Genomic DNA, 25,912 nt, shown 5'->3' with positions numbered 1-25,912 from the left:
GGAGAAACTCCTTCTTCCCCATTAGGAATCACCAGCAGGGACCAGTGGGAGCCCCAGCACACCAGATAAACCAAACAAACTAAAATTATACCACAAAGTCTATGAAAATCAAACTGTGATTAGAACCCACAAAGTAAGCGAACACTCTCATGTTAAACCTATTTTAGCCATCTGCTAAAATAAAAGAAATAAATAGGACCCAGAGTATCATAACATGATAAATACACATCTATGTATGATACAGTAAAAAGTCACTCACCCTACCAAGAAAAAGGAAATAACTTGAAGGAAAAAAGACAAGCAATTGAGGCCAACGCTAGGCTGAATCAGATGTTCCAATTATTTGACAAGATTTTAGAGCAGCAATCAAAAAATGCTTCAAGAATCAATTACAAATTCTCTTGAAACAAATGAAAAAAATAGAAAACCTCAACAAAGAAAAATAGAAATTGCAAGAACCAAATGGAAAGTATAGGACCAGAAAATAAAATGAGAGGGGGGTAAAATATTGCTTGAGGGCTCAATAGTATAAAAGAAATGATAAGGGATAGAATCAGTGAACTTAATGGCAGAATTCATCCAATCTGAACAACAAAGAAATCACAAACTGAAAAAACATGAACAGGGCCTCATGCACCTATGGGAAAATAACTAAAGATCCACAATTTGTATCATTGGAGTCCCAGAAAGACAGGTGAAAGGATGTGGGGTGGAAAGAACATTTGAAGAAAGAATGGTTGAAACCTCCAAAATTTGGTAAAAGACACACATGCAGGAAACTGACTGGACTCAAATAGGATAAACTCAAGAAAAAAAATCCATGCCAGGACACACTGTAATTAAAATTTTAAAAACTAAAGGACCCCCCCGCCCCGCCCAATCTAGAAAGCAGAAAGAAAAAAATGACATTATTACCTACAGGGAAATGTCAATCCAAAGAGCAAGGATTTCTATTCTGAAACCATGGAAGCTGGTAGACAGTGTCACAATATTTTTCAAGTTTTAAAAGAAAACAGCTGTCAACCAAGAATTCTGTATCTGGTGAAACTATCCTTCAGAGTAAAAGGGAAATAAACACATTTTCAGATGAAGAAAAACTACAAGAATTTATTGCTAGCCAACCCACCCTAAAAGGCTGGCCAAAAGAAGTTCCTTCCTTCTCAAAGAAAATGGTAACAGAAGGAACCTTGGAACATTAGGAAAGAAAGAGGAACAATAGAAAGAGCAGAAAGTATAGGTTACACAGTGGACTATCCTTGTTCTCATGAGTTGCATAAATCTTTTTGGTAATTGAAACAAAAATTATAAAACCATCTGATACTTTTTTTTTAAATTTTTTTTAACGTTTATTTACTTTTGAGACAGAGAGAGACAGAGCATGAACAGCGGAGGGGCAGAGAGAGAGAGGGAGACACAGAATCTGAAACAGGCTCCAGGCTCTGAGCTGTCAGCACAGAGCCCGATGAGGGGCTCGAACCCACGGACCGTGAGATCATGACCTGAGCCGAAGTCAGACGCTTAACCAACCAAGCCACCCAGGCGCCCCAAAACCATCTGATACTTAAAACAATAATATGTGACTACAGGGAAGGTAAAGAGACCTACATGTAAATGATATTTCTAAACATCACTTGAAGTGTTAAAATGTTACCAGTAGATTCTTAATCATGTTATGTATATTGTAATACCCAGGGCAACAACTACAAAAATTATATTAAGAGATGCACTCATAGGTGCCTGGGTGGCTCAATTGGTTAAGCATTTGACTCTTCATTTAGGTGAGGTCATGGTCTCACAATTCGAAAACTTGAGCCCCCTGTTGGGCTCTGTGCTGACAGCATGGAGCCTGCTTGGGAGTCTCTCTTTCGCTCTCTGTCCCTCCCGTTTGCACTCTTTCTCACTCTCTCTCAAAATAAACAAATAGACATTAAAAAATAAAGAGGTGCACTCAAAGACACTATAAATAAATTAAGCTAAAAATGCTGAAGCAACCTATGAGAAGACGAAAATAGAAGAATGAGAATTGGAGAAAACATACATAAAATGAATAATAAAATGGCAGATGTTCTCTGACTGACATAGTTCACTTAGCATTATACTCTATCTGCATCCATGTGGAGTGCACTTGTGATGAGCACCAGGTGATGTATGGAATTGCTGAACCACAAATAACATATTTAACTGGAATTTAAATTAAAATTGAAATAAAAAAATTTTAAATGGCATGCTTATATATGTATATATTACCTTAAAAGTAAGTGGTCTAAATATACCAATCAAAAACAGAGGCTTACACAGTAGCTAACAATACACAACCCACCTACATATTCTTTACAAGAAACTCACTTCAGATTCAATAACATAAGTTGAAAGTAAAATGACTGAAAAAGATGTACCATAAAAATATTACATTATTTTCTTTAAAAAAAAGCAAGAATGAGTGTATTAACATAAGATAGATTTCAGAGCAAATAAAATTACTACAAACAAACAGGGTTATTACATAATAATGAAGGACCAATCTACCAGGAAGATGTAGCAATTCTACACATGTATAGAACAAAAAACAGAACTTCGAAATACATGAAATAAACCTGATAGAACTAAAGGGAAAAATCAAAACACCCAGAATTATAGTTAAGGACTTACACACCCAGCCTTCAGCAAGTGATAGAACTACAAAAAAGAAAATTAACAAGGATATACAAGATCAGAAAATACAACCGAGAGGATTTAATTTCTGTATTTAGAACTCTTCACTTAACAACAGCAGAATACACATCTTTTTCAAGCTCATGAAACAAACCATATCCTGGGCCATAAAACAAACTTCAGCTAGGATACTATATTATCCAATCATAATGGAATGAAATTAGGAATATAATTGACAATGGGAAATCTCTAAATGCCTAGAAATTATAAAACACACTTCTGTATAATCCATGGGTGTAAGAAGTATCAAAGGAAATAAAAGTCACAGAAATTAGTGAAAATTAAAAATACAACATAGAAAAATATCTGTGATTCAGCTAAAGCAGTGCTGAGAAGCAAATTTGTAGCACTAAATGCTATCGTTAGAAATAAGAAAAGGTCTCAAACTAATAACCTAAATTCCTACCTCAAGAAACTAGGAAAAAAGACCAAAAGAAACCTAGGGGAAGCAGAAGGTGGGAAATAAAGATAAGCAAATTCAATGAAAGTGAAAATAGAAAAATAAAATAGAAAATCAATAAAACAAAAAAACTGAATCTGAAAACAAGAAAATACACAAAACTCTGGCAAGACTGACAAAAATAAAAAGAGAAAAGACACAAATCACATATGTCAAAAATGAGATAGACTATATCACTGAAATCTACAACCTTTAAAAAAAAGAGGGGAATACTATGAATAATATTATGCTCATAAATTTGACAACTGAGAAGAAACAAGCCAATTCCTCAAAAATCACAAACTACTAAGCCCCAACTAAGATGAAACAGACAATCTGAACAGCCTTATAAACAACAGAAAAATTCAATTTCTAATTTAAAAGTTCCTGACAAGGGCACCTGGGTGACTCAGTTGGTTGAGGATACAACTCTTCATTTCAGCTTAGGTCCTGATCCCAGGGTTGTGGAATCAAGCCCTGCATCAAGCTCTGCACTGAGCATGGAGTCTGCTTAAGATTCTCTCTCTTTCTCTCTCTCTCTTTCTCTCTCTCTCTCTCTCTCTCTCTCTCCCTCCCTCCCTCCCTCCCTCCACCCCTCTCCCTGGCTAGCATTCTCTCCCTCTCACTCTAAAAAGTTTCTGACAAAGAAATATCTAGGCTAACCTGGATACACTGGAGAATTCCGCCAAACATTTTTTAAAAGTATTAATTTCGGGGCGCCTGGGTGGCTCAGTCGGTTGAGCGTCTGACTTCGGCTCAGGTCATGATCTCACCGTCTGTGAGTTCGAGCCCCGCGTCAGGCTCTGTGCTGACAGCTCAGAGCCTGGAGCCTGCTTCGGATTCTGTGTCTCCCTCTCTCTGCCCCTACCCCGCTCATGCTCTGTCTCTCTCTCTCTCTATCAAAAATAAATAAACATTAAAAAAAATTTTTTTTAAAGTATTAATTTCAATTTTATAAAATCTCTTTCAGAAAAGAGAAAGAGCAGGTAATACTACCCAACTCATTCCATGAGGGCAATATTATCTTTATACCAAAATCTGACAAAAGACAGTATATAAAAAGAAAATTTGCCAATATTGCTTATGAACTTAGATATAAAATTCCTCATCAAAATATCAACAAATCAGCAAATGGTGCTGGGAAAACTGGACAGCGGCTTGCAGAAAAATGAACCTGGACCACTTTCTTACACCATACACAAAAATAAACTCAAAATGGATGAAAGACCTAAACATAAGCCAGGAAACTATCAACATACTGGAGGAGAAAACAAGCAAAAACCTCTTTGACCTCAGCTGCAGCAACTTCTTACTCAATAATTGTCTCCAGAGACAAGGGAAATAAAAGCCAAAATGAACTACTGGGACCTCATCAAAATAAAAAGCTTCTGCACAGTAAAGAAAACAATCAGAAAAATGAAAAGGCAGCCTATGGAATGGGAGAAGATACTTTCAAATGACATATCAGATAAAGGCCTAGTATCCAAAATCTATAAAAAACTTATCAAACTCAACACCCAAAAAACAAATAATCCAGTGAAGAAATGGGCAAAAGACAAGAATAGACACTTCTCCAAGGAAGACATCCAGATGGCCAACTGACACATGAAAAAATGCTCAATACCAATCATCAGGGAAAAACAAATCGAAACCACAATGAGATACCACCTCACACCTGTCAGAATGGCTAACATTAACAACACAGGCAACAACAGATGTTGGCAAAGGCGCGGAGAAAGAGGATCTCTTTTGCACTGCTGGTGGGAATGCAAATTGGTGCAGCCACTCTGGAAAACAGTATGGAGATTCCTCAAAAGATTAAAAATAGAACTACCTTAGGACCCTCTAATTGCACTACTAGGTATTTATGCAAGGGATACAGGTGTGCTTTTTTGAAGGGGCACAGGTACCCCAATGTTTATAGTAGCACCATCAACAATAGCCAAAGTGTGGAAGGAGCCCAAGTGTCCATTGATGGATGAATGGATAAAGAAGATGTGGTATATATATACAATGCAATATTACTCAGCAATCAAAATAATGGAATCTTGCCATTTGCAACTACGTGAATGGAACTAGAGGGTATTATGATAAGCGAAATTAGAGAAAGACAAGTATCATATGACTTCACTCATATGAAGAGTTTAAGATACAAAACAGATGAACATAAGGGAAGGAAAGCAAAATAATATAAAAACAGGGAGGGGGACAAAAAATAAAAGACTCTTAAATACAGAGAACAAACAGAGGGTTACTGGAGGAGTTGTGGGAGGGGGGATGGGCTAAATGGGTAAGGGGCATTAAGGAATCTACTCTTGATATCATTGTTGCACTATATAGTAACTAACTTGGATGTAAATTTAAATATTAATTAATTTAAAAAATCTTCTGAATAAATATACCATACATCTGAAAGCAAAGAAACATTGTATGTCAACTACAGCTCAATAATAAAAATCACAATACCAGTGCCAATTGCTCTGAAGAAAATGGAGTACTTAGATATATACTTAACAAAGCATGAACAGGATGTATACACTGAAAATTAGAAAATGCTGATAAAAGAAATCAAATACCTAAATAGATGGGGAGATTTACTGTGTTTATGGATTAGAAGATGATACAGTAAAGGTGTCAATTCTTCCCATATTGATCCACAGGTTTATTGTCATTCCTATCAAAATCCCAGAAAGGAATTTTGTAGACAGGCAAACTTACCCAAACATTATGTGAAAAGGCACAAGCCCTAGAATATCTAGAACAACCTTGAAGAAGAACAAAAAAGTGGGATGAATTATTCTACCACATATTAAGGCTTACTATACAGCTGCTGTAATCAAAATGGTGTGGTATTGGTGGAAGAGTAAATACATAGATCCATGTAACAGAATAGAGAACGCAGAAATAGGAACAATATAAAAATTAATTCAAAATAAATCATAGACATAAGAGTAAAAGCAAAATTATAAAAATTTTAGAAAAAAAAAGACATATGATTAAAATCTTTGGGAATTAGGGATAGGCCAAGAGTTCTCAGACATGACACCAAAAACATTTTAGACATGACAAGAGTTCTTAGACAGGGCACCAAAAATCTTTCCATAAAAGGAAAAATTGATAAATTGAACCTCACCAAAATTAAAAACTTTTGCTCTGTAAAAGCCTATGTTAATAGATAAAAAGACAAAGTCACAGCCTGGAGAAAAACATTTGTAACCACATATTTGACAAAAGACTTATATTTAGAGTATATAAAGAATTCCAAAATTCAACAGTAAAAAAAACAATCCTATTAGATAATTGAAAAATACATAAAGAGACACTTAACCAAAGAGGGTGTAAAGATGTCAGACAAGTACATGAAAAGATGTTCAATATAATTAGCCATTAGGGAAATGAAAACTAAAACCACAATAAGATTATCACTACACACCTATGTGAATAGCTAAAACAAAAAACAGTGATAACACCAAATGCTGGAATGTATATGGATAAACAGGATCACTTATACATTGCTGACAGGAATGTAAAATGGTACAGCCACTCTAAAATTAAACAGTTTTTTTGGTACAACTATCATAGCACCTTGCAACTGTACTTCTGGGGCATTTATCTCAGGAAAATGAAAACTTGTGTTCATATAAAAACCTGTTCATGAATGTTTATAGCAGCTTTATTTGTAAGTGCCAAAAACTGGAATCAGCTTTGATGTCTCTTCAACAGGTAACTGGTTAAACGATGGTACAACTGATAGGGAAAAATCTGTTATAAGATGGCCAACAGGACTGATAGGGAAATTCCAGTCCCCGACGTAAGACTCACCTTCTGGGTTCTTCTTCCTACCCTGCTTGCCACGTGTGCCAAATCACTACTAATGTGGAATGCAGAAGTGACAGACTATAAATTTTTCCCTCTGCTTACACTGGGGTCTCAGATCTCTGGAGAGTGATCTCCTCTGAGCCCACCGGTGTGAAATAAACCTCCTGCCTTCCGAGATCTCCGAGTGCCACTTGGTTCTTCCACCGAGTGATCCATACCAGGTTACGTAACACAACCATACCATGGAATATTAGCCAGAGATAGATACAGGTTTTTTTGGACTTGAAGTATACACAAATTGCAAGACCTTCTTTAAGAAAAAGAATACAAAATTACAAATACAAAATGAGCTATAGGCCCTTGGAAGGTACACCTGCAAGTGAGGGGCCTTCGAACTTATGCTTTATTAGCTTCATCATATACCTACCTCTAATCACTGTTGTAGTGCCAGTTCCTAGCACATTTTGTCAAGCATGGTGGGTGTTCACTAAAAATTTACTGAACGAATGAATGAATGAATGAATGAATAAACAATATGCAGTAGCTTAATCAAGGCCAACATCATCTGAAGCTATAACAACAGACATATATCCAGATCTTTGAAGAGTGTGACCATCAGGCCTGGTCAGATCATATCTAGAATATTTTTCTTGTTTTAACAATAAAAAACAAAAGATTTCTCTGACCCCAGAAAGTATTGGTTGGAAGCCATGTCCTATGTCCTTTGTGTATTGAAGACTTATATCCTTATTTTATAATACTTATTTCCTTGTCTATATCTCACACTAGATTTTAAGTGCCAGGAAGACAGAGACTATGTCTGTCTCTTTCACTGTTACATTCCTAAATGCTGGCACAGTGTCTAAAACACAGAAGGCATATCCATCAGAAAGAGCTAACAATTATAAATGTCTATGCGCCGAATACCGGAGCCCCCAAATATATAAAACAATTACAAACATAAGCAACCTTATTGATAAGAATGTGGTAATAGCAGGGGACGTTAACACTCCACTTACAGAAATGGATAAATCATCTAGACACACGGTCAATAAAGAAACAACGGCCCTGAATGATACATTGGATCAGATGGACTTGACAGATATATTTAGAACTCTGCATCCCAAAGCAACAGAATATGCTTTCTTCTCGAGTGCACATGGAACATTCTCCAACATAGATCACATACTGGGGTCACAAAACAGCCCTTCATAAGTATACAAGAATTGAAATCATACCATGCATACTTCCAGACCACAATGCTATGAAGCTTGAAATCAACCCCAGGAAAAAGTCTGGAAAACCTCCAAAAGCATGGAGGTTAAAGAACACCCTACTAAAGAAAAAATGGGTCAACCAGGCAATTAGAGAAGAAATTAAAAAATATATGGAAACAAATGAAAATGAAAATACAACAATCCAAACGCTTTGGGATGCAGCGAAGGCAGTCCTGAGAGGAAAATACATTGCAATCCAGGCCTATCTCAAGAAACAAGAAAAATCCCAAATACAAAATCTAACAGCACACCTAAAGGAAATAGAAGCAGAACAGCAAAGACAGCCTAAATCCAGCAGAAGAAGAGAAATAATAAAGATCAGAGCAGAAATAAACAATATAGAATCTAAAAAAAACTGTAGAGCAGATCAACGAAACCAAGAGTTGGTTTTTTGAAAAAATAAACAAAATTGACAAACCTCTAGCCAGGCTTCTCAAAAAGAAAAGGGAGATGACCCAAATAGATAAAATCATGCATGAAAATGGAATTATTACAACCAATCCCTCAGAGATACAAGCAAGTATCAGGGAATACTATGAAAAATTATATGTCAACCAATTGGACAACGTGGAAGAAATGGACAAATTCCTAAACACCCACACGCTTCCAAAACTCAATCAGGAGGAAATAGAAAGCTTGAACAGACCCATAACCAGCGAAGAAATTGAATCGGTTATCAAAAATCTCCCAACAAATAAGAGTCCAGGACCAGATGGCTTCCCAGGGGAGTTCTACCAGACGTTTAAAGCAGAGATAATACCTATCCTTCTCAAGCTATTCCAAGAAATAGAAAGGGAAGGAAAACTTCCAGACTCATTCTATGAAGCCAGTATTACTTTGATTACTAAACCAGACAGAGACCCAGTAAAAAAAGAGAACTACAGGCCAATATCCCTGATGAATATGGGTGCAAAAATTCTCAATAAGATACTAGCAAATCGAATTCAACAGCATATAAAAAGAATGATTCACCATGATCAAGTGGGATCCATTCCTGGGATGCAGGGCTGGTTCAACATTCGCAAATCAATCAATGTGATACATCACATTAATAAAAGAAAAGATAAGAACCATATGATCCTGTCAATCGATGCAGAAAAGGCCTTTGACAAAGTTCAGCAACCTTTCTTAATAAAAACCGTCGAGAAATTCGGGATAGAAGGAACATACTTAAACATCATAAAAGCCATTTATGAAAAGCCCACAGCTAACATCATCCTCAATGGGGAAAAACTGAGAGCTGACCCCCTGAGATCAGGAACACGACAGGGATGTCCACTCTCACCGCTGGTGTTTAACACAGTGTTGGAAGTTCTAGCATCAGCAATCAGACAACAAAAGGAAATCAAAGGCATCAAACTTGGCAAAAATGAAGTCAACCTTTCACTTTTTGCAGATGACATGATATTATACATGGAAAATCCAATAGACTCCACTAAAAGTCTGCTAGAACTGATACATGAATTTAGCAAAGTTGCAGGATACAAAATCAGTGTACAGAAATCAGTTGCATTCTTATGCACTAGTAATGAAGCCACAGAAAGACAAATAAAGAAACTGATCCCATTCACAATTGCACCAAGAAGCATAAAATACCTAGGAATAAATCTAACCAAAGATATAAAAGATCTGTATGCTGAAAACTATAGAAAGCTTATGAAGGAAATTGAAGAAGATATAAAGAAATGGAAAAACATTCCCTGCTCATGGATTGGAAGAATAAGTATTGTTAAAATGTCAATACTACCCTAAGCTATCTACACATTCAATGCAATCCCAAGCAAAATTGCACCAGCATTCTTCTCGAAACTAGAACAAGCAATCCTAAAATTCATATGGAACCACAAAAGGCCCCGAATAGCCAAAGTAATTTTGAAGAAGAAGACCAAAACAGGAGGCATCACAATCCCAGACTTTAGTCTCTACTACAAAGCTGTAATCATCAAGACAGCATGGTATTGGCACAAAAACAGACACATAGACCAATGGAATAGAATAGAAACCCTAGAACTAGACCCACAAACGTATGGCCAACTAATCTTTGACAAAGCAGAAAAGAACATCCAATGGAAAAAAGACAGTCTCTTTAACAAATGGTGCTGGGAGAACTGGACAGCAACATGCAGAAGGTTGAAACTAGACCACTTTCTCACACCATTCACAAAAAAAAACTCAAAATGGATAAAGGACCTGAATGTGAGACAGGAAACCATCCAAACCCTAGAGGAGAAAGCAGGAAAAGACCTCTCTGACCTCAGCTGCAGCAATCTCTTACTTGACCCATCCCCAAAGGCAAGGGAATTAAAAGCAAAAATGAACTACTGGAACCTTATTAAGATAAAAAGCTTCTGCACAGCAAAGGAAACAACCAACAAAACTAAAAGGCAACCAACGGAATGGGAAAAGATATTTGCAAACGACATATAGGACAAAAGGCTAGTATCCAAAATGTATAAAGAGCTCACCAAACTCCACACACAGAAAACAAATAACCCAGTGAAGAAATGGGCAGAAAACATGAATAGACACTTCTCTAAAGAAGACATCCGGATGGCCAACAGGCACATGAAAAGATGCTCAACATCGCTCATCAGCGAAATACAAATCAAAACCACACTCAGATATCACCTCACGCCAGTCAGAGTGGCCAAAATGAACAAATCAGGAGACTATAGATGCTGGAGAGGATGTGGAGAAACGGGAACCCTCTTGCACTGTTGGTGGGAATGCAAATTGGTGCAGCCACTCTGGAAAACACTGTGGAGTTTCCTTAAAAAAATTAAAATAGACCTACCCTATGACCCAGCCATAGCACTGCTAGGAATTTACCCAAGGGATACAGGAGTGCTGATGCATAGGGGCACTTGTACCCCAATGTTTATAGCAGCATTCTCAACAATAGCCAAATTACGGAAAGAGCCTAAATGTCCATCAACTGATGAATGGATAAAGAAATTGTGGTTTATATACACAATGGAGTACTATGTGGCAATGAGAAAGAATGAAATATGGCCCTTTGTAGCAATGTGGATGGAACTGGAGAGTGTGATGCTAAGTGAAATAAGCCATACAGAGAAAGACAGATACCATATGGTTTCACTCTTATGTGGATCCTGAGAAACCTAACAGAAACCCATGGGGGAGGGGAAGAAAAAAAAAAAAGAGGTTAGAGTGGGAGAGAGCCAAAGCATAAGAAACTGTTAAAAACTGAGACCAAACTGAAGGTTGATGGGTGGTGGGAGGGAGGGGAGAGTGGGTGATGGGTATTGAGGAGGGCACCTTTTGGGATGAGCACTGGGTGTTATATGGAAACCAATTTGACAATAAACTTCATATATTGGAAAAAAATAAAAATAAAAATAAAATGATTTATCGGGATGAGAAAAAAAAATAAAAAAATAAAACACAGAAGGCATTCAGTAAATATTTGTTTAATGAAGAATAAATCAGAGAACATCCAAACAAGAGTAGCCTAGGAAGGATTTAATACCATATTTGTCTCATTCAAACACTTGTTATATATCACACACACTCAAATATAAGATACAGTCCATGGAGTTCACAAATCAGAGGATTGTGTGGAAAATAGAGCTTTAAAATTATAACCATAATATGGTATGAGAAGTGCAACAAAGAAAGGAACAGTTGGAAGATATTTAGTCTAGAGCAGGTGAGAGATAATTGAGGAGGCTGTGGTGATTTCTGTCTTCTATCTGAATGGCTGCCAAGTAGAAGAAAGCTTGTGAGTTTGTATAGGAGAGGCACAGGCTAGCTGATGGCCGTATTAATTAAGGAAGACTTTTCTAACAACTAGACTGGCCTGCAAATGACATAGGCCATTTCTGGTGAGGGCATGTTCTTCATTACTGACACATTTCAAGCCTAGGATGATGACAATTTGGTAGAGATATTATAGAGGCGATTCACAGAGGAGATGGGGACTTAAGGTGGATGATCTTCATGTCCGTTCTAACACAGAGATTCTCTGACACTTCTGATCTCTCTTTTAGATAGAGGAGGGAAAACTCAATCTTTTCCAATAAGAGTCCTATACTAAATACATCTGTCCAGCTATGTCTTAAGTAAAAGATCAGTAGTTAATAGAAATTATGCCTCTTCATGCAGTACATATTAGACTTTAATATCATCCCTCAAATCCCTTATTTTATGATAGTTTGAAATATTGCTATCTAGTACAACATACACAAGATGAAGGGAACAGCTTCCTTTGAACTCATCTGCCTCACAGGAGAGCTAAAGACAAGCTTCCCAGTTTTGCTGGATATGAGAAGGAAGAGGTTCCTCCATTCCCCATTGGAATCAGCCATATTAGAGATAGCACTTGTATTCTCAGATACCATCAGAAAACCTACAATTCTTCCCTCCCTTGTTTCCACCCTGATTATGGAACAGTAAACCTGAAGCTGATTTATTACCTTAAAACCAGTTATTGTTTTCCCAAAACAAATTTAACAAGTTTGTTCCACATGCTCAATGATGTTCCTGATTACTTTCTTGTGGTTTCATTGAAGTTTTAAGCCCAAGCCTCAAAGACTATATTCTACACATGAACTCTGAAACATTGCTCCATTTAAGTGCTACTCCAAAAAAATAAAGGCTCTGTGTGGGTGACAAAAATGAGAGCAAGAGAAAAGGGTGAATGTGTTTGTCATATCCTCTAGTAAGCAAACTAAAGTCAACCCCCTTCCAGTCATAGGTATTAGAGAGTGAGTATGGGGAAGTGGGAGGGGAAGAGGTGACAAGTTTTACAATCACTACTCTTTTCTCTGTCTTTTAAACTATCCTGACTAAACAACAGCTTTTCCATGTATGCCAAAATCAATCAGATTGGATTCCAGAGGATTGGAGTAGGTTGAAGTGAAATGTGCACCAAATGACATAATGTACTGGAAAACAATTCATAAATTAAGTGCTAAACATATTGTTAATAATAATAATTGTACAATAAAATTAATTATTATTATTACTCCATCTAACCCTTCCCAGTCTAACATCATTCTCTCCATGTCACCCAGCTCTCTGACATAGTACCTAATGGTCATACCTCCTACTTTATTATACCTCTTCACTTTCCCACTGTAAATAAACTTGATGAAGATGATGAAGAAGCATAAAGGCCAGCAGACACCCTGCAAATGGCACCCCCTCCCCCAGGTGGGATATGTGTGATATCCCTCAGGCACTCCTGGCTGGCCAAGAACAAAGGAAAGGAAAGAAAACAAATGGGTAACTGATAGAGATCACAGGACCCCAGTCTCCATCAATTTGCAAATGTCTTAGTAAATTATAAGAAAAAGGTAGTCTTATCAATAGGCTTATGTCCAGAAACTTATAGACTGTTTCTTGGAGCCCCAACATCACCTTCCCCTCCATAGTGATAGGGGGAACAAAGACAGAAATAAACAGCAGATAAAATTAAATTTCCTTATAATTGGCAGCCCAATGACAAATACTTGATGCAGGTAGAGTAGAACAGTTCCCCAGGAACTCCCTGGGGTCTTAATGTTAATGCTTTGCCAGAGGGAAAAATAACCTTAGTTTGACAATAGCTAGGCCTCCAGTATCCGGTGGGTCTTCTTTAACATATGAAAATCCCTTTGGAAACTTCCTCTTGTCTTTATCTCCCTCAACTCCAAAGGCAGGCTGTTGGATTCCAAAGCACTTGCTTTCTTAGATTTCTGCATACTCAAAGCAGTTGAGAACTATTACTAATTAACTATTAGAGATACAAAGAACTATGACTTGAGTGTTCTCTCACACTGGTGATGGACATCTCACTGTCCCATATCTTGTAATTTTGCTCCTCTCCAACACTGTGACCATGTCTAATCAAGTTGATTTTCACTTATCACTAAGAGTAATGTGACTTACTCCTCTCCCTCAAACTTAAAGATAGTCATTGATGCTTTCCTGCTTAAAATTTAAACCATACACATTTTTCATTCCTTCTGTGCTTCCTAACTTGGTTCTTCTCTTATGTCAAGTATATTTGTTTTGTTCTCGTTTTTCCCTTTTTTTCTACTTACTTCTTGTTCATGCTGCTCCATATGCCTAAATAAATTCCTGCTATTTTATTAGAAGATGAGACAAAAATCATGATTTAAAGAAGGCACCTAAAATTATTATAATAAATGTTCAAGTGTATTTAATATATAAGCACTAAACCAGAAACTATGAAGGTAAAAAGATCAAAACTCAACTAATTCCTGACCTCAAGAAACTGTAATTTAGTAGGAGATATACAACATAATACATGTAACCACAATTTACACAATTTTATGTGAGCTACTAGGAGTGGTTTAAAGCAGTATAAAAGATAAGTGGAAAGACAGTGAAATTTCTGTATGAGGGGACTGGGAAGCTAGGGAGAATTCTAAGTACTCTTATCCTCATTTTATAGATAAGGAAATTGAGGTACAAAAAAGTGTAGTCATGGAAACTGAGGTTTTTCAAAGGCAATAAAACCTTAAATATTTCCAAATGACAGTTCTTCTATATAGTACAATAAGTAAACATTTAGGCATTAAAACATTAATGTAACAAAATAATTCTGATATCACCTAAAGTGGGGTAAAGGGAGGCTCAATCCTTAGTGCTTCCCTCCTATTCAAAATCTGTCCTGGATAATCCAAGTGATGAGAGAGCATAAGGCAAGCTGACAAGCAGCAAACGTCCCCCTTCCTCCCCAGCCCCCCCGCCCCCCCCATTTGTGTGATATTCCTCCACACTCCTGGATGCCCAAGAACAAAGAAAAGGGGAAAAACAAATGGTTAACTGATAGAGATCATTATCTTGCAGGACCTGAGTTTCCATCACCTCTCCATAGTGATGTGGGGAACAAAGGCAGAAGGAAATGGCAGAAAGAAAGAAATTTCCTTATAACTTACAGCCAATTGACAAATACTTGAGGCTGACAGAGTAAAACGATTCTCCAAGAACTCCCTACTGTCTTAATGCTAATGCTTTGCTAGAGGGAAAACCACCTTAGCTTGACAATAGCTAGGCCTCCAGTATCCTGTGAGTCTTCTATAGCATATGAAAATCTCACTGGAAACTTCCCCTGGACTTTACCTCCCCAACTCCATAGTATAAAACCAGTCTCTCTTCATGGTACGGGGGAAGCTCTTCCTGCCCAAGAGTCCTGTCCTCATGCTTTAATAAAATCACCTTTTTGCACCAAAGACGTCTTCAAGAATTCTTTCTTGGCCTTCAGGTCTGGACCCCATGAACCCCACTGTCACTCCAAAAACTTCATAACAAAGACAAGTAAAAATATGATAAAAACTGATCCTCTCTTTGTTCTATAATTTTTCTTTTTTTTTCTTTTTTCTTTATTATGAGAGAGAGAGAGCAAGCGAGGGAGGGGAAGAGAGAGAGGGAGACAAAATCCCAAGCAGGCTCTGCACTGTCAGCGCAGAAGTCAACCGAAGTCGAGTCGGATACTCAACCAACTGAGTCACCCAGGCGCCCCTATAATTCCTTTTTCTTTTAATGATACTGTCAGGTATCTAACTAACAGGTTAGTTGTAGGTGGGCTCCTCTCACTCCAGCAGTCTTCTCCCACAGGCTATGCTACCCTCTTCCTTCTTCCTGGGGGGCAAAGAGAACAAAGCTGAGGAGGGAATAAGCTCTTGATTTCCATTTAATTCATTTTCATTTAATTTAGGACTATCCTTGGTTTTGTTTGGGGAAAAAAGCCTTTCCTCACTTAGGCTTCAGATAAGAATTAGCTTCACAATTTCATTTGAAGCCAGCGCTCTATAAGCTAGTCTTTCTAGATAAGATTTGAACAGCAGATGTGGAAAATGTTGGTGCATATAAATTAATCACTCAAATGTATGTATGTAAATATAAAGTATCCAATACACAATTACAAATGCCATTTCATCTTTCTACTACATCAGTCTCTAAGCAAATAGGTTACTGATAGAACCAGCATGCAGACATTCAGTGCTGAAAAAAAGAATTCTTGAATGAGAGCTTCAGAACTATGATTTCAGAAATGTCTCTTGCCTCAGAAATGATTCCTTTGATCTAGCCACAATTTATACAACAGCTGTTGGAAAGAAACGTGTACAGTAATCTTAGTCTATACAAGTAGAAGTCTACTGACTGAATTAAAGGAAGGTACAATTCCATGGTACTCTAGGCTGGACAAATAATCTCTAAGGTATGAGGTTCAGTTCTGTATGCTCCATTTTTAAGGAGGAAATAAACAACCGAGGGTAGGTTCCAAGTATGGTTTCCAGAATAATAAAAATCCTGCAAATCACTTTTATAAAGAAGGAATGAAAAAACTGGGGATGTTTGGCATAAATGTAAAATTGAGAGAAAATAAAAGCTATCTTAAACATTAAAAGTACTGATCTGAAGAATAGAGAACTGAGTTACTCTGTCAGGCTCCAGGGGACAAAATTTCTGGAAGTCCTGTGAGATCTTGTCCACCTGCCATCATTAAGGTTGAAATTTCTCATCTGTAAAATGAAGAGAATGGATAAGACAATCTTCCAGTCCCTCCTACTCTAATAGTCCATGATTTTGTTATTACAAAGAATCAGACTTTAGCTCAACGTTTTTCCCACTAGCCACTAAATTTATCAAATAATGGAAAGAGCTGCCTCAGGAGAATAGTCAACAGACCATCCATGAAGATATTCAAGCAGAACACAGAATAATCTTGCAGGAATACTCTAGAAGGGATACTTGCAGCACGGGAGAGTAACTATATAGTGTATTGAGGAATGCAGTTCTGCAACCAGACTTGGGTGTGAAACCTGAATCTTACTTCTTAACTATGTAAACCTGGACAAGTTAACCTCTCTGATTTATTTCCTCATTTATGAAATTTCAGTTAACAATAGGATACTTCTGCAGGTAGGGAGAATTAAATTAAATGATGCACGTGGGTATTTATCACTGTGTCTTGCATACAATAAAAACTCAATATATGTCTGATATCATTACTGAATGGGAGAAGATAATCTTTAAAGTATCTTCTAATTATAAAAGCCTATGGGGTCCAGAAACATACTCTGGTAATAACACCAAAGTAGATGTAAGCCTTTTATAATGCAAGAATCTCTTCATCTACTGAGATTCATTTCCTGCTACCACAATAATGTGCCACTCAACAGGATCTACTTTTATTGGTAAGATACTTTTGGCCTGGTTGAGCTGGAGGCCTGATCCTCTTGATATGTAAGTGGCATTATCTGGAACATAGCAGGATTATAAAAGCTGGTGACCGTATATTAATTAGCATAGTCACAGGCTGGGCAGAAACCAAAATAAAAAGACCATCAATAGAGGAGCTAGTTACAATAACAGGACAGGGTAAACAAGCATGGTTTGTTACCACTAGCAAATTAGCTTGCATAAATTTACAAAAAATTTATACCAGATTTAAGATCAAATAGTCTAAAATCCAAAAATTTAAATGTAGTCTGAGAAAGCTTTATTGAGCCTGTTGCTACATCCAGGTGGGTCTTAGGAGGTAAGTTACTTTGATAAAGATTCCTTACAAATAGCTTGGCACTATGGTAAGTACTTTACACACATCTTATTAAAACTTCACAACCACCCTGTTATTACATTTCATATGCATTTTATACATATGAAAATTGAAGCTCAGAGAAGTTGAAAATTTTTCCTAAGATCATATTGCTAGTAAAGTACATGAGTTGTCTAAAAGGGAGGTCTCTTGGGAAGGTATTCTCATCCATTCAGGAGTCACCACTGTCTGTATCCCAGAGGGGGGAAAAGTATCTTCTGGATGGGGTTAGGGATCTATTGAGATAAGAAGTCACCCCTGGGAACTCTACAGATACGGGCCCGGAGGGGATGGAATGCTTTCCTATCATCAACACTAGAATCATGATCATTTTTGATGAGGGAGCATAAGGCAAGCTGACAGGATGCAAACATCCCCCTGACCCAGGTGGGATATGTGTGATACTCCTCCACACTCCTGGCTGCCCAAGAACAAAGGAAAGGGGGAAACAAATGGTTAACTCATAGAGATCATTACCATGCAAGACCTTAAGTCTCCATCACCCCTCCATAGTGATGTGGGGAACAGAGGCAGAAGGAAATGGCAGATAGAAATAAATTTCCTTATAACCTGCAGCCCATTGACAAATAGTTGAGGCTGGCAGGGCAAAATGTTTCTCCAGGAACTCCCTAATGTCTTAATGCTAATGCTTTGCTAGAAGGAAAAACAACCTTAGCTTGACAATAACTAGGCCTCCAGTATTCTGGGAGTCTTCTTCAGCATATGAAAATATCACTGGAAACTTCCCCTGGAGTTTATCTCCCCCAATTCCATAGTATAAAACCAGTCTCTCCTCATGATCCGGGGGAAGCTCTTCCTGCTCATGAGTCCTGTCCCCATGCTTTAATAAAGTCACCTTTTTGCACGAAAGACGTCTTCAAGAATTCTTTCTTGGCTGTTGGCCCCAGACCCCATGAACCCCACTATCTCCCTAAAAACCTCATCCATTTTATGTTCTGCATGTGTCAGGGTGGGCCACAGAAATCCAGTCATAACTTAGCCATAACCCTACTTTGCAATTCAAATTTTCCAGCTATGTTGATCATCCACAGGGTAAAGCCAGTGATAGTGCTCATGAGATACATGTTACCACAGCTAGCCAGACACATATGAAGTGAGGCATTATCAAATGCTCCTCATTTCAGAAGAATGTAAAACATCTGTACCAAACACTGAGTTCATAATTGTGACAATAACTTTCAATATCTATTTGTAAAAAGGAGTCGCTCTTCATTAACTCAAAGTTTATTAGAAAAATGTTTTCCCAAGTTACTAGCAAGCAATGAGGATACACAACTATGGAAATTAGGCCAAAAGATACTCAGGAAAGAGACAACGCAAATTCTAATAAAAGGAGGTAGACACTTTTAATAAAAAGTAAAATTGGATCAGAGGTACCTTTCTCCCCCACTCCCCCAGAGGTCCCTTTCTTTACTTAAATAACTTATATACCACAATTTAAAGGGAGTTTCGATAACTTTTATAATAGTACTAAATTATCATGAGGTTCATTAAAAGGTCATAATTATCTCTCAAAAATGCTCAAGTTATCTTAGAGATGGTGCTCCCCTTCAAGAAGAGAGATATTATCTCTACGGATATATATTTTTTAATGCTTATTTATTTTTAAGAGAGACAGAGCCTGAGCAGGGGAGGAGCAGTGACAGAGGGAGACACATTATCTGAAGCAAGCTCCAGGCTCTGAGATGTCAGAACAGAGTCCAAAGCAGGGCTGGAACCCATGAACCACGAGACCATGACCTGAGCTGAAGTTGGATGCTTAACCGACAGAGTAAACCACCCAGGTACCCCATCTCTATGGATATTTGATAGGAAAATGCAATTACTACTGAAATGAGAAAAAGATGAAAATAATACAGAGCCTAGTTATTTATTATATAGGATCTCATTTGTGCTTTTAGAGTCACCTACATTAAACTATCATTATTTCTTTACCTGATTACATTAAGAAATTGGTGTGTCCCAAGGTCTTCATGAAAATGAATGTCAACTTGGTTTTATGGTAAGCAGACAATGCAGAAAAAAATATTTTTAGACATTATTAGAAAAAGTCGTTTCTAATGTTTATTAAATTAGACTAGTAACCAGAGAGTAATGCAGTTAAACAAGGGTCAGCATAATGGTATAGAAAAAAAGTGTATGAGACATTGTTGAAACACTACCATGAATAAGTATTGTACTAGAAATTTTACATGTTATTTCATTAATCTTATAGTCAAATCTGTGAGGCAAGCCTCACTGTCCCATTTTATAAATGAAGCAACTGAGGCTCCAAGATGTTAAGAAACATGTAGCCAAGCGGGAAACAAAAATAATATAAAAATAGGGAGGGGGGACAAAACAGAAGACACTCATAAATATGGAGAACAAACTGAGGGTTACTGCAGGGGTTGTGGGAGGGGGGATGGGCTAAATGGGTAAAGGGCACTAAGGAATCTACTCCTGAAATCATTGTTGCAATATATGCTAACTACTTTGGATGTAAATTTTAAAAAATTAAAAAGAAAATTAAAAAAAAAGAAAAGAAAAGAAACATGTAGCCAAGAACACACTACCAGTGAGACCATTATATAGTGGTTACTTAGCTGCCTTCTAATTTTCAATTTGTTGCTTCCTTTATCAAAAGGCCATTTATATTCTTTGAAAAGATCAATAAACTTGACAACTGCTAGGCTGATATAGCAAAAAAAAAAAAGGATCAAATTACTAAAATTGGGAATGAGAGGACATTTCTAGTGACTGTCCAGATATAAAAAATACTATAACAACTGTATGTATACAAATTAGATAACTGAGCTGAAATAGCCAAATCCCTAGAAAGACACAAATGTCCAAAAGTGATTGAAAAATAAATTGAATATCTGCATAGAACTATAGCAAGTAAATAGATTAAATTAATAATTAAAAAAGAGCCCACAAAGAAAAGCTTAGGCTCAGACAGCTTTATTGGTAAATTCTAATAAACATTCAAAGAACAATTAACACCCATCCTTCACAAACTCTTCGTGAAACAGAAGGCAAGAAACACTTCCCCACTTACTCTATGAGGTCAGGGTAACCCTGATAAACCAGACAAAGATATCATGAGAAAGCTATAGACCAGTATCTCAGGAATATAGGCATAAAATCCCCAACAAAATACTACCAAACTGAATCCAGAAACGTATAGAAAGGATTTTACACCATGACCAAGTGGGACTTATCCCAGGAATAAAAGGGTTAACATCAGAAAATCAGTTAACGAAATACACCATATATATAGAATAAAGGAAAAAAACATATGAATATTTAAAAAGCCATAAAAACATATTGACAAAATTCAACACCCTTTTGTGATAAAAACACTCAACCAATTAGGAATGTCAGAGAACTTCCTCAACTGGATAAAGGATACTTGGGAAAGACCTAGAGTTAAGTTAATGTAATACTCAATGATGAACGACAGGAACAAGCCAAGGTTGCCTGCTCTCACCATTTCTACTCACTACTGTGGTAGAGATTCTGTTTATGAAATAAAGCAATTTAAAAAAAAAGACATCCAGACTGGAAAAGAAGTAAAACTATCTCAGGGAACCTGGGTGGGTCAGTCAGTTCAGCATTGGACTTCAGCTCAGGTCATGATCTCACAGATTTGTGGGTTTGAGCCCCATGTTGGGCTCTGTGCTGACAGCTCAGAGCCTGGAGCCTGCTTCGGATTGTGGGTCTCCCTCTCTCTCTGTCCCTCCACCTCTCACACTGTCTCTCTCTCTCTCTCTCTCTCAAAAATAAATATACATTAAAAAAAAAAAACTATCTCTACCTGCAGATGACATGATGGTAAATAACGAAAATGCCAAGGAATCCACAAAAAACTACTAGAATAAATGAATGTGGCAAGTTTACAAGATGAAAGATGAATATACAAAATTAGTTGTATATCTATACTTGTAATAAACAACTAGGAATGAAATTTAAAAATTATACCATTTACAATACCATCAAAACCAAAATATACACAATAATCCAATTTAAAAATGGGCAAAAGGGGCGCCTGGGTGGCGCAGTCGGTTAAGCGTCCGACTTCAGCCAGGTCACGATCTCGCGGTCCGTGAGTTCGAGCCCCGCGTCGGGCTCTGGGCTGATGGCTCGGAGCCTGGAGCCTGTTTCTGATTCTGTGTCTCCCTCTCTCTCTGCCCCTCCCCCGTTCATGCTCTGTCTCTCTCTGTCCCAAAAATAAATAAACGTTGAAAAAAAAAATTTAAAAATGGGCAAAAGACCTAAATAGATATTCTTACAAAGATGGTATACAAATGGCTAACAGGTACATGAATAGGTATTCAACATCATTAATCATCAGGGAAATGCAAATCAAAACTATAATGAGATGCTACTTCACATCTGCTAGAATGACTATTATCAAAAAGATAACAGGAGAAGGGGGGGTGGCACCTGGGTGGCTCAGTCGGGTAAGCATCCGACTTCAGCTCAGGTCATGATCTCACAGTCAGTGAGTTCGAGCCCTGTGTCGGGCTCTGTGCTGACAATGCAGAGCCTGGAGCCTGCTTCAGATTCTGTCTCCCTCTCTCTCTGCCCCTCCCCTGCTCATACTCTGTCTCTCTCTGTCTCAAAAATAAATAAAAACATTTAAAAAATTATTAAAAAAAGATAATGGTAAGAGCTGGTGAGGACATAGAAAAAAGGAAGCCCTTGTGCACTGTTGTTGGGAATGTAAATTAGTATAGTCACTGTTGCAAACAATATGGAAGTTCCTCAAGGAATTAAAAATAGAATTACCATGTGAAGAAGAACAAATACTTTTATCTATACTACACAAAGAAATCTACACATTCAATGCAATCCCTATCAAAATGCCAACAGCATTTTTAACTTTTAAAAAAAAATTAAATTTTTAAAAAATGGAAGAAACAATCCAAAAATCTGTATGGAACCACAAAAGACCCCCAAATAGCCAAATAGCCCTGAATCTTGAAAAAGAAAAGCAAAGTTGCAGGCATCACAATTCTGGACCTCAAATTATATTACAAAGCTGTAGTAATAAAAAACAGTATGGTACCGGCACAAAAACAGACATATAGGTCAATAGAACAAAATTGAAAACCCAGAAGCAAATGCCCAATTACATGGTTAATTAATCTTTGACAAAACAGGAAAGAATATCCAATGGAAAAAAAAGTCTCTTCAACAAATGGTGTTGGGAAACTGAACAGCAACATGCAAAAGAATTAAACTGGTCCACTTTCTTATATCACGTCAAAAATAAATACAAAACGGATTAAAGACCTAAATGTGAGAGCTAAAACCATAAAAATCCTTGAAGAGTAACTTCTTTGACATTGACTGTGGCAACTTTCTTCTAGATATGGCTCCTGAGCAAAAATAAACCATTGGGACTACATCAAAATAAAAACCTTCTGCACAGTGAAGGAATTAATCAACAAAACTAAAAGGCAAGCTACTGAATGGGAGAAGATATTTACAAATGATATATCTGATAAAGGGCTCATATCTAAATTATATAAAGAACATACACAACTTAATACCCAAAAAGCAAATAATCCAATTAAAAAATGAGCAGAAGACATGAACACAGATTTCTCCAGAGAAGACATCCAAATGGCCAACAGACACATGAAAAGATGCTCATTATCAGTATCATCAGAGAAATGCAAATCGAAACTACAATGAGGTATCACCTCACACCTGTCAGAATGGCTAAAATCAACAACACAAGAAACAACAGGTGTTGGCAAGGATGTGGCGAAAGGGGTATCTTCTTGCACTGTTGGTGGGAATGCAAACTGGTGCAGCCACAGTGAAAAACAGAATGGAGATTCCTCAAAAAGTGAAAAATAGAACTACCCTATGATCCAGGAATTGCACTACTGGTTATTCAACCAAATAATACAAAAATATTAATTCAAAGGAATACATGCACCCTATGTTTATAGGAGCATTACTTACAATAGCCAAGATATAGTAGCAACCAAGTATATACTGATTGATGAATGGATAAAGAAGACATGGTGTGTGTGTGTGTGTTTGTGTACATACATATGTACACATACATACACACACACAATAGAATGCTAACTCAGTCATAAAAAAGAATAAAATCTTGCCAATTGAAATGACATGGATGGAGCTAGAGAGTATAATGCTAAGTGAAGTAAGTCAGAGAAAGACAATATATGATTCCACTCATATGTGGAACTTAAGAAAAAAATGAGCAAAGGGAAAAATAAAAGAGAGGGGCAAACCAAGAAACAGACTTTTCACTATAGAGAACAAACAGATGGTTACCAGAATGGAGGTAGGTGGGGGGAAGGGTGAAATGGGTGATGGGGATTAAGGAGTGCACTTGTGATGAGCCCTGGGTGATGTATGGAAGTGTTGAATCACTATATTCTACACCTGAAACTAATATAACACTGTATGTTAACTAGCTGGAATTAAAAGAAAAAGTTAAAAAAAATAGATCATGTGATTCAGCAATCCTGCTCTGAGTATATATTTACAGGAAATAAAAATCACCATCATGAAGAGATGTGCAACCCCCACATTCACAACAGCATTATTTACAAGAGTCAAGACATAAAAACAGCTTAAATGTCCTTCAATGGATGAATGGACAATGAAAATGTGGTGTGTGTGTATAATATTATACAGAACATTCTATACATATAATAGAATGTTGTTATTCAGTCACGAAAAGAAGGAAATCCTGAGAAAATGGATGGACCTGAAGGGCATCATGCTAAATGAAATAAGTCAGACAGAGGAATATAAATACTGTATGAACTCACTTATATGTGGAATCTAAAAAAAACCCTCAACTCCTAGAGAAAGAGACTTGATTGGTGGTTGCCAGTGCCAGGGGAATTGTGGGGGGGATACAAACATCCAGTTAAAAGATGAATAAGTTTTGGGGACTGAATGTAGGATGGTGACTATAGTTAAAAATACTGTGTTGTATACTTGAAAGTTGCCAAGACAGTCAATCTTATAAATTCTCACCACACACACCAAAAAAAAGGTAACTATATAAGGTGACATAGCTGTTAACTAACCTTATTGTGGTATTTTGAAATATATGTATATAAAGTCATCATTTGTACACATTAAATGTACATAATTTTATATGCCAATTATAATAAAGCTACACATAAAATAAAATAAATAAAATAAAATAAAATAAAATAAAATAAAATAAAATAAAATAAAATAACTTAGAAATAAATTTGACAGGGGTGTCTGGGTGGTTCAGTTGGTTGAGTGTCCAACTTTGGCTCAGGGCATGATCTCACAATTGGTGGGTTCGAGCCCCACGTCGGGCTCTGGGCTGACAGCTCAGAGTCTGGGGCCTGCTTTGGATTCTGTGTCTCCTTCCTGTTCATGCTCTGTCACTCTCCCTCAAAAATAAATAAACATTAAAAAAAGAAAGAAAAATGAATTTGACAAAAGATGTGCAAAACTTATGCCAAAAACTACAAAATATTGTTGAAAGAAAGTAATGAAGACCTCCGTGTTCACAGAGTAGAAGACCTAATACTGTTAAGATGATAACATTTCCGGGACTCCTGGATGGCTCAGTTGGTTGAGCCTCCAGCCTTTGGCTCAGGTCATGATCTCACCATTCATGAGGTCACACACAAGAGGCTCTCTGCTGCCAGCGTAAGGCCCACTTCAGATCCTCTGTCCCCCTCTTTCTCTGCCCCTCCCCCACTCTCACATACATTCTCTTTCAAAAATAAAATAAAACATTTTTTAAAGAGATGGCAACATTTCCCAACTTGATCTATAGATTCAACATAATCCCTATCAAAATCCCAGTCAGAATCTTTGCAGAATTGTGAAGCTGATCTTAAAATTCATATGGAAATCCAAGGGGTACAGCAATTTTGAAAAATAAAGTTAGAGAACTCACATTTCCTGATTTAAAAACCCAGGGGAACCTGGGATGCTCAGTCAGTTAAGCATGTGACTCTTGATTTTGGCTCAGGTCATGATCTCACCGTTTGTTGTAGCCGCACCTCAGGCTCAGAGCTGGCTGAGTGGAGCCTACTTGGGATTCAT

At 37.2% G+C, this 25,912-nt stretch overlaps 1 protein-coding gene across 6 annotated transcripts in view; it reads right to left on the bottom strand.

Moving 5' to 3' along the window:
* The window catches only part of EDA (ectodysplasin A), a 412,220-nt gene that overhangs the window by 321,547 nt on the left and 64,761 nt on the right, over positions 1-25,912 (bottom strand). The gene's annotated exons all lie outside the window — the stretch shown is intronic.

The sequence above is a fragment of the Acinonyx jubatus genome, chromosome X, assembly GCF_027475565.1.
Source record: "Acinonyx jubatus isolate Ajub_Pintada_27869175 chromosome X, VMU_Ajub_asm_v1.0, whole genome shotgun sequence".
NCBI classification, from domain to species: domain Eukaryota; kingdom Metazoa; phylum Chordata; class Mammalia; order Carnivora; family Felidae; genus Acinonyx; species Acinonyx jubatus.
The sequence above is the reverse complement of the archived record's forward strand: the minus strand, read 5'-3'. Positions and strand labels throughout refer to the sequence as shown.